We start from the raw sequence: 9,926 nt of genomic DNA on the forward strand, positions 1-9,926 counted from the left end.
GACCCTGTAGATGGTTTCTGAAGAGCAGCTGGTGGATTTGAACTGCTGACCTTGTGGTTCCTTGTCCAGTACTGATCCTACAGAGCCACATCCTATACCAGGTTGTAATTTGGAGACAAAGCAGTTTAGATGGACTTGAGGGCAGAAGTAGGAATTTCAATCAAATTTGTTGTGAAGAATGCTTTAGGCTACATTAGCACCTCTATGGAATCAGACAACCCTGGGAGCCACCCCAAGAACAATAGTTAAATCCCAGTGATTGTATTACCATCAGTTTCTGTATTTGACATTTTCTCTACAAATTTTGAAGAAACAGAGGTAAAAAGCTAAAGATACTTCTATATGAACTGGACTTGTTGTTGTTGTTATGTGCCGTGGAGGCGGTTCTGACTCATAGCAACCATGTACAGGGTTTCTGAGGCTGTAAATCTTGACGGGAGCAGAATGTCTCATCTTTCTCCCGCGAAACAGCTGATAGTTTCGAACTGCTGACTGTGAGATTAGCAGCCCAATTCGTAACCACTACGCTCCAAGAGCTCCTTATTACATTATGTGAATTTCTTTGGACACAACAAAATAAAACCTCTATCTCTGCTTCTATTTTAGCTACACATTTTTGTAAAAATAACTTACAGAATATATTCTGAAATTTGGCATTTCCAGGAAGGTCTGGGCACTGTGTGGGGCACTGAAACAATTCTCTAGGCACATTGACCTCTGCCTTTCCCAGCACCAAGTTCTGATCACAGCAGGAGATTTGAACTCATTATGAAATAAAATTCGCCTTCCAGAACTGGGTACCATATGTCTTCCTTGGTGATAAGGTTGACATTTGCATCCATTGAAAATACATAAGTCAAGTCATTCTTGTGCTAATGCTCCAGGGAAGAACCTACAGCTGACTTAAATCCTCACATTGACAGGTAGTAGCCATGGGATCCTGCAGGTTTTCACATCAGTGCATCTTCCACAAGGTAATTGTAAAGCAGTCATGCCTTAGAATTTTGAAAAAGACAATAGACAAAAAGGTAAGAGGAAGTTAGGATTTTTGCTTTCTGCTTTTGTCTCTATTGTTCACACTATTCACCCAGAGATTTCCTCTCACTTCGTTTTACATTTGTTTCTGTTTTTACAGACAATGGATTTTGCTATAATAAAATTTGAAAAGTCTATTTGTCCTCTGTTTTAATTGAAAAGTGTAGATATTACTTTATATCATCCCAGAGATGAGAAAAGTGCACTGCTGAGGTTTTTTATTGTTCACTGAATTCCAGCAGTGATCTATTATGACCATAGAGGAATATTTTGTGGAGATACCAGAATAAAACTAAGTCAAAATGAGTTTATATTATCTTTTGACTAATATGACTTTGATAAACTTTTAAAAAATACATTTTTATGCAATTTTAAGATATGATATGACTGTTAAGTTACACTGAGTGTTGGTGGCAATGAAGAATAAGCACTGGACTGCTAATCTCAAGACTGGTAGTTCAAATCCACCAGCTGGTCAATAGGAGAAAGATGGGATTTTCTGCTCCCAGAAAGATTTACAGCCTTGGAAACCAAACACAGGGTCACTATGAGTTTGATAGGAGCAGATTAAGAATATCCCTCCCTGGCATATACCAAAGGAAAGGCAGAACCACAATAAAATGTTTGAGAACCAGGAATGGGGACCACAAAAATCCCAGACACACTGTGCCGTTTAAGACTTGTCCTGAGCATGACCTTTTGACAAATACAGTCTTATGGCAATATCATTAACATATGCATCCGCCCCTACAACAATTAAAATCTCCAGACTCCTCATTCTACACATACACAGAAAAGGGCTGAGGAAATCCAATTAAGACTTCCCAAATGCTTCCCCTGGGCAAATCCCTGAGCTTATTAAACCTTGCCTCCCCAGTTTCTTGGGGTCTTCTCCACTCCAAGGCCCACTTCTCTCTCTGAAGTATGCTATTGTTTTCCAATAAATCTTATGAGTGAATGCCAAGTGTGCTTGTATCTTTGAGAAGCAGCGACAACAGTTGAGTCTGAATCTTCAGATTCCTGGAGAGGGAACCAGGGGACACTTGATGTCTTGGAGCTAACTCAATGGCAGTGGCTATATATGAAGTTATACTATTTTTTTATTTGATTCTTTACCCCTTAAATGGATACCCACTTCTCACTTATGGACATGGTTAAATTCCAAAGACCAGGGTAAAATGTAGGATGATGACCATATCAGATTATAAAATAGAGGGTGATGTCATTACATTGTAGGGTAAGGGGTTAGGGGGAGGATTGCTCATGGTGGCGAAAAAGTCAGTAGAACCTTAAAAAATCTTCAAATACAAAGTCCAGGCAGGAGAGGATATAAGCAAGATATACTTGTGCATCTGGATCTTACAGGGTTTGTTAACCCTTCATCCCTAGTCAGGTACCCAGCGAGGTTTGTTAACCCTCAGCTATTTCAAGTTGCTTGTTACCTTCCCCCTTAAGCAATTTTTTTGGCACAGGCGTAAAACATCATGAGATGACCCCCCAACATGGCACCACGAGGATAGGCCTGGTTCTCGAACCAGGATCTTGATAGAAAAGCACCTATATGGACAGTTACACCAAGTACCCCAGATGCCTGCGCAATGGAATCCATCTTGAAATCCTAGACTCCATCATGTTTACCAGATGTGTGCACAGCATGGGAGAAGAGAAACAAGGAAATTGTACAAACAGGAAGGCCTGCCTCTCTTTTGAAATCCAGCAGAACTGTCTCCTGCTTAACCCCTCATTGTCAAAACCCATTAGACTGTGAGCATGAGGAGGCATACTTTAATAAAACTCCTTAATGCTATATTTCATAACTTTCTCATCTTTTGTAGCCTGATCTGGCAACAATTTAACTTCCAAATTCCATCATTATATAACTTCTAAATTTCATCATTACAAAATGACCATTATGTAACTACCAAGACACTGAGATCCATGGTCCACCCAAGTAGACAGACAAACTTAGCCATAGTCAGTGTTACTCTTGCCTAACAACTCCGCATTTGTTACTGCCAGGTGTACATTGTTAATGCAAAAAAACAGTTGGATGCTAGATTTTTAAAAAATATTGTCATAAATGTGAAATGTTAGATAATGAGGTAGTTGATAAGTGAGGAGTAGGTGTATTCATGCTTTTCCTTTGATATTTATTTGGCTTTGGCAAAACCACTTTACATCACCATGCCATGTCTATTTTCTTAGCATATGCATTGTGCTGCAAACAATAGAAATAGTAATCTTTATTTACTTAATCAATTACCAGTCTTGAATCTCTGGAAAAAAACCTTTTGCTTAACATTTTCAATGGAGGACAGAAAGAGGGAAGGAGATTTAATAAAACTCTAGTTCATTACCTTTATGCTCTGATTTGCAAACTGCTCATCCTTTGCTGGACATTTGAATGCCTAAAGCATCTCTATTAACTGCTGAAGTCAAAGGGAAAAACGTAGCCTTTGCTTTGCTACTTTGTTATAGTCTTAAAATGCAATCAGCTTGAATATTTTCCATAGCACAAATATGAGTAGCAAGCGGTAATGGGGGAAGCAGTGAACAACTAGGGTGTGGCTTTTCAACTTACTTTTGTCACTAATTTTCTGTATGATCTTAAGCAATTCATAAGGACTGTCTCACTCATTTTCTTAGTTTCTTAATGGTAAACAGTAGTAATGTTATATATTTCATATACCTCCTAAATTCCTTGTGATTACGAGACAGTACTTAGAAAAATATTTTATTATTTTCAAATATCATGCGGCAATGTAGGATTAGCACTGGACTGTGAACCACAAGGTCAGCAGTTCAAGCCCACCAGCTGCTCCTCAGAAACCATATACATGATCACAATGAGTCAGAACTGACTCAACAGCACTTAATAACAACAATTATTACTTTAAAAGCTGCAGTCAGGAAATCCAAGGATGTATTCCATTGGCCAAATCTGCTTCAAAAGATCTCTTTACAGTGTTAAGATACAAAAATGTTTCTGTGAAGATTAAGGTATATCTGACCCAAGTCATGGCATTTTCAATTGCTTGTGAAAAATTGGACAATGAATAAGGAAGACTGAGTAAAAGTTGATACTTTTGAATTATGGTGTAGAATATTGAATATACCATGAGCTACCAGAATAAGAAGGAGCTCTGATAGCATAGTGGTTATGAATTGGGCTGTGAACTGCAAAGTCAGCAGTTCAAAACAACCAGCTGTTCCTTGGGAGAAAGATGAGTCTTTCTGCTCCTGTAGAGATTTACAGCCTCGGAAACCCTGTACAGGGTCCCTCACTATGAGTCGGAACCAACGTGACAGCATTAGACAAAACAGAATAAGGAACAAATCTGTCTTGGAAGAAGTACAGCCCAGATGCCTCTTAGAAGCAAGACTGGTGAGACTTCAGCTGACATGCTTTGGATTGGGTATTATAAGGGCCCAGGACTTGGAGCACATTATGCTTGGTAAAGTAGGATCAACAGAAGGAGGAAGACTCTCAATGAGAAGGACTGCAACAATGGGCTCAAACCTAACAATTGTGAGGATAGCACAGGATCGGGCAGGGTTTCATCCTGTTGTGCGTAGGGTAGCTACAAGTTGGAACAGACTTAACAACTCATAATAATATTTATTATTCTTAATTGAATTGTATTTTGACTTAAGCATAAAAAGATTCTTTCATAAAAGAATTACAGTCTGAGAAGAGATAGTCAACTGTGCCAGATTACTTACTTTTTATTTTAATAACATTCTTATACATTTTAAAAAATAACAAATTCACATGTTGTTGCATAGTATCTTTAAATTCGGTGTACATTTTTTACAGTCCATGATATTCTACAAGGTGTCCTGAATATGCTAATTACTTGTTAGATAATGACTGAATAGATTTTAAATAAATAAATGGCTTAAGAAATGCAAATACGCTTACAATATGTTAGTATGATTCTCAAAAAATGAAACAAGAGAGTATTGTAAAATAGGTTTATGCTATATTGTTTTAAAGTAGCATTGAGTGATTCCCAGTAACAATGTATTTAAGTAGGAGGTGGGTGGCGGCTGAGGGGGAAGGGGGGAAGGGTAGGGAATAACAACAAATAATTTTCCTTTACTTATTATTTTGCTTTACTTATTAGTTCAACTGTTTTATTATAATTATTGGAGAGTCCCTGAGTATCTAAAACATAGTTAAACACTTGATTATTTACTGTTTTGTTGTTGTTAAGTGCCGTCAAATGGGTTCCAACTCATAGTAACCCTGTATAGGGTCTCCAAGGAGCAACTTGTGAGCTTGAACCACTGACCTTCTGCTTCAAATTGACTTTGCAGTCTAGCACATTAGCTGCAGCGCTAAACCAGGACTCCATTTACTGCTTTAGAGCATGGAATACGAAGACTTTTTGTCTGTCAACAACTCCAGACAGGCAGAACTTAATTTCTTCTTTTGCTTAGGTCTAAGTGTTCAGATGCCAGTTTTTATTGACTACCTCATGCACTTCTGAACTTCCACAGTCAGAATCAGAGTAGATTTGAAATTGTGATTTGGACCACTTCCCTCAGCCAGTACAGGAAGAACAGATACTCCTTTGAAGGAGCCTTCTAAGGCATAAACTTTAAGGATTGATTATGATGTCATAACCGCAGAGCCTCAGAGGCAATCTCTAAGCACTCCTATTTACAATAGTTCATAGACCCACCATGTGTATGTGACATAGTACTGCCTGTCAGTCCTGGTTACGGGATGAGATTCCTTTGCTCTCTGTGTCCTTACCATGAGGTCATTGCCAAGAGGTTGTTTTTGTTAAGTGCCTTGGGGTCTGTTCCAACCCACAGTGATCCTATATAGGGTTTCTGAGGAGTAGCTGGTGAACTTGAACCCCCAATCTTGCAGTTCAAACCGACATTTAGAACTTTGGCACTTCATTGTGATGTTACGGTGATGATTTCCCTCACCCAGGTGATTTATGTTTGTTTTATCTAGTATTGAATCCTGTTTCAGACTTCACAGAGTCTCTATAGTGTTTATAATGTGGCACTGTAGGATAAGCACTGGACTGCTAACCACAAGGTTGTTGGTTCAAACCTGCCAGTCACTCCGTAGAAACCTTCTATGGTGTTTTTATGATTCAGAGCTGATTCAATGGCACTGAAGACAACAATAACAACATAATATATAACTATGTCAAGATGGGGTCTATTTTCCCCCTTAGAACACAACTAACTGAAAGATTGACAGTTCAAACCCACCCAGTGATGCTTCAGAAGAAAGTCCTGGTGATCTGACCCCAAAGGTCACAGCCTTAGAAACCTAATGGAGTGTAGTTCTACTCAGCAACATATGGTGTCTCTACGAGAAATAATTGACTGGATAGCAACTGGAAAAAAGAAGAGAAAAATCATCGCTTCCCCTTTGTCAAATGTGGGGATTGCAATCAGTGTCACATAACAAAATGTGCATGAATTCTTGAACAGAAAACTAATTTGTTCTGTAAACTTTCACCCAAAGTACAATAAAAAGTAAAACAAACAACCAATCAAGCAAAACAAAAACACAGGGGAAAAAAGATTACAACCAAAAAACCCCTATGGAACATAGTTCAACTGTATAACACAAGAGGTCACCATGAGCAAGAACTGACTCCACATAGGAGGCTTTTGGAATTCTGGTGTGGTGCTGCCGGTTAATGCGCTAGACTGCAAAGTTGGTTTGAATTGCAAGGTTGGCATTTCAAGCTCACCAGTCACTCCTCAAAAACCCTATAAAGAGTTGCTGTGGGTCAGAGTGGACTTGACAGCACTTAATAACAAACAGGATTATTTTTTTTTTAATTTGCGTACAGTAGTTTGTACACTCATCTTTAAAAGAGAGAGACAGACGTGGAAGGAATAGGCTTAGCCTGCTGAAAGAACAGGCAGATGATAATGGAGAGTATTAGAGCTGAGGCCTTTGAGTATCCCACAACTTCTAGCTGCTTTCTGGAGACAGAAAAGCCTTTGCCTTGCATTGTTGTTGTTGTTGTTAAGTGCCGTTGAGTCGGTTCCAACCCATAGCGACCCTGTACAGGGTTTCTGAGGGTGTAAATCTTTACGGGAGTAGAAAGCCTCATCTTTCTCCCGCGGAGCGGCTGGTAGTTTCGAACCGCTGACCTTAAGGTTCGCAGCCCGATTCATAACCACTACGCTACCAGAGCTCTTGCATAGATGACAACAAACACTAACTGGATACTGAACGGACCTGTCTAAGCAGGTTTGAAATTTGAGAATAGAGTCTTCCTTAATGTGATGGAGACTCTGGAGACACCTCTTCCTTCCTTTCTTTCTCTCTTTCCTTCTTTTAGTCCATTGACTCCTTTCTACTCACTGCCTAGGTTTTTAAAAGATTATATTTTTCCGATTTTCCACAGCCATTGTCTTTTATTTTCAGAGAAGTAATGTCTCTGTTTTAGTTGGGGAAATCATTGTGACTGGTCTTCCACACCATTTCCTTTAAGCATCTTCGGAGCATTTACCTTACTAAGGTTTATCAAAGTTTCATAGGTTATAGCTTTTCATTCTTTCTGCTTTTATTTTTTTTCATATTTAAGTAACTAAGTACAACTGGTATCATCACCCACATAATATTGAGTCACCCAAACAAAACAGTTAGTGTTTATCTATGTAATGAGAGTTGTTTATAACTTTCTGAACCATGATTAGTTGTCTTTGTTGTCATTGTTAAGTGTCATTGAGTTGGTTCTAACTCATAATAACCCTGTATAGGGTTTCCAAGGAATAGCTGGTGAATTTGAACCATATACCTTGCAGTTCAATCTTGTGGTCCAGTGCTTATCCTACAATGTCAGACCAGGACTCCAATTAGTTGTCTAAAAAGGTAAAACTTTTTCTAACGTTATTTACTTAGAATACACTCTGCTCATGACTGATGTTCTATCTCAATATAAAAGGCAACTGGAGTTTTGAAAAATAAAATTATTGTAGATATTACATAAAGTTCTAGGATTTAGTGAAATATTACACCAGAACCATATATGCTAGATATTTTAGCTCCAAACACTAATATTCTATTTTGTTTGCTACATAAATATCGTACTTCTCAATTTTTGTCTCTGTAACATATTAGCTACATAATTTAAAATATCAGTGATAAAATGTTACCTTTACAAAAGTTACTTTTCTTAGAAAACTTTATAAGGTAACTATGTTATCCTCAACATGTTTGCATTTAAATTGAGAGATATTAAACATTCTTTTCTGAAGTTGAAAGATAAAATGTAAGATTATCTTATTTAAGACAAACATTAAAATATTCTATGCACATCAGATTTGATTATTCCAATTGTTTTATTCTGCTTGCATTATGGACACTTTTCTTACATAATTTTTTTTTATCCATTTCTCCTTTCATGTATGTACGAAGCAATTTCCTTGTCCTATAGTATACAATAATCTCTATGTAATGAAAATTTTAATTACTTTCTCATATCTGAAATCACGGCTTCGGTTTTCTTGTATTTTCAAGGTAGTATATGTATAATTTTCCAGACATAGATGTTTCTGGGGTCTTAATGGTTTGAAATATGCCTATCTTTTGAATGTATAACTAAAATACAAAAAATTCCCCAACTATTGTGTGCATCCATACCATTGTATACAAATTTATACATTGCATACATTGGGCATAAATTTCTCAAAATAAATGTCAACAACTCAGTAATGTAAAATGTTTAGTACAACTATATATGCAAATTGATGTATTATGAGTGCTGTTATTTTGTGACATTAATAAAATATTTGAGTTAATATATGTGCATCATCAGAAACCATGCACTACAAACCAGTTTTCTCTGAGACACAAAATTTATCCAGCTAATTTATACTTTCTCTCCTCGACTCTTTATTAAACAAAAAGCCTAGTTGATGTAAATAATAAATCACTGAATAGAAAGTAAGAGTACTAACTTCAAATTCTGTCTCCTCTGGCTTAGTGCAAATTGCTTAAATTCTCTTGCCCTACTTGGGTATTCAGGTTCTCTGTGACTCTCTCCTGGAAGCCCTGTGTTATCCCCTTAATAAGAGCTGGTCTTTCTTTTCTCTTTATTTCCACAGTCCAATGTGTTTCCATAGTGCATGCTACCTTTTCTTCGTAGCAGTTTAGTTTAGGTCTATTTCCATCACTAGACTAAATTCTTCCTGGTCAGGGTCCAGGACTTTTCCTTTTGTTCCCTTCATGGTATTTTCAATAAAATGCATAATGACAAAATGTTAAATCTGAAACTGTGAAAGATCTGGAATGTTACCTGTCTTAGACTGGCTTCTCTAGAGAAGCAAAACCAGTGAAACTTATATATGTATATATATAAATAGATGTTTATATCAAGGAAATGGCTCACAGTTGTAGTGGTGGGAAAGTTCCAAGTCTGGGTCAGCTGACAGATGAGCAAACAGGAGTCCCAAGTGTTGGATTGGTGAACCAAGATTGGTGAGTGTGTCCAGCTGGCAGATGAGCCAACAAACAATAGAGAAGGCCACTGACTCAGGTTCAAAGAACCAGAGGTTGGAGAATGAGCCAGATGGGGGATCCAGATCCAGTGGAAAAGAGCAAGTTTTCCTGTGTGTCCACTAAATCAGGAGCCAGCTACACCCCCGAGAAAACATCCTTTCAGCTGATTGGCTGTTGATACCCAATCATCATAGAGTTAACTACACCTGTATTACCTTTCACAATGGGGATGTTGTTGTTGTTAAGTGACCTCATAGTAACCCTGCACAGGGTTTCCTTAAAGCACAGGCTTTAAGGGAGCAGAAAGTCTCATCTTTCTCCTGTGGAATAGCTGGTAGTTTAGAACTGCTAACCTTGAGGTTAGCAGCCCAATGGGGATGCTGTTGTTGTTGAGTGTCGT

This window comes from Chrysochloris asiatica, unplaced genomic scaffold (assembly GCF_000296735.1).
Source record: "Chrysochloris asiatica unplaced genomic scaffold, ChrAsi1.0 scaffold00019, whole genome shotgun sequence".
NCBI lineage: Eukaryota > Metazoa > Chordata > Mammalia > Afrosoricida > Chrysochloridae > Chrysochloris > Chrysochloris asiatica.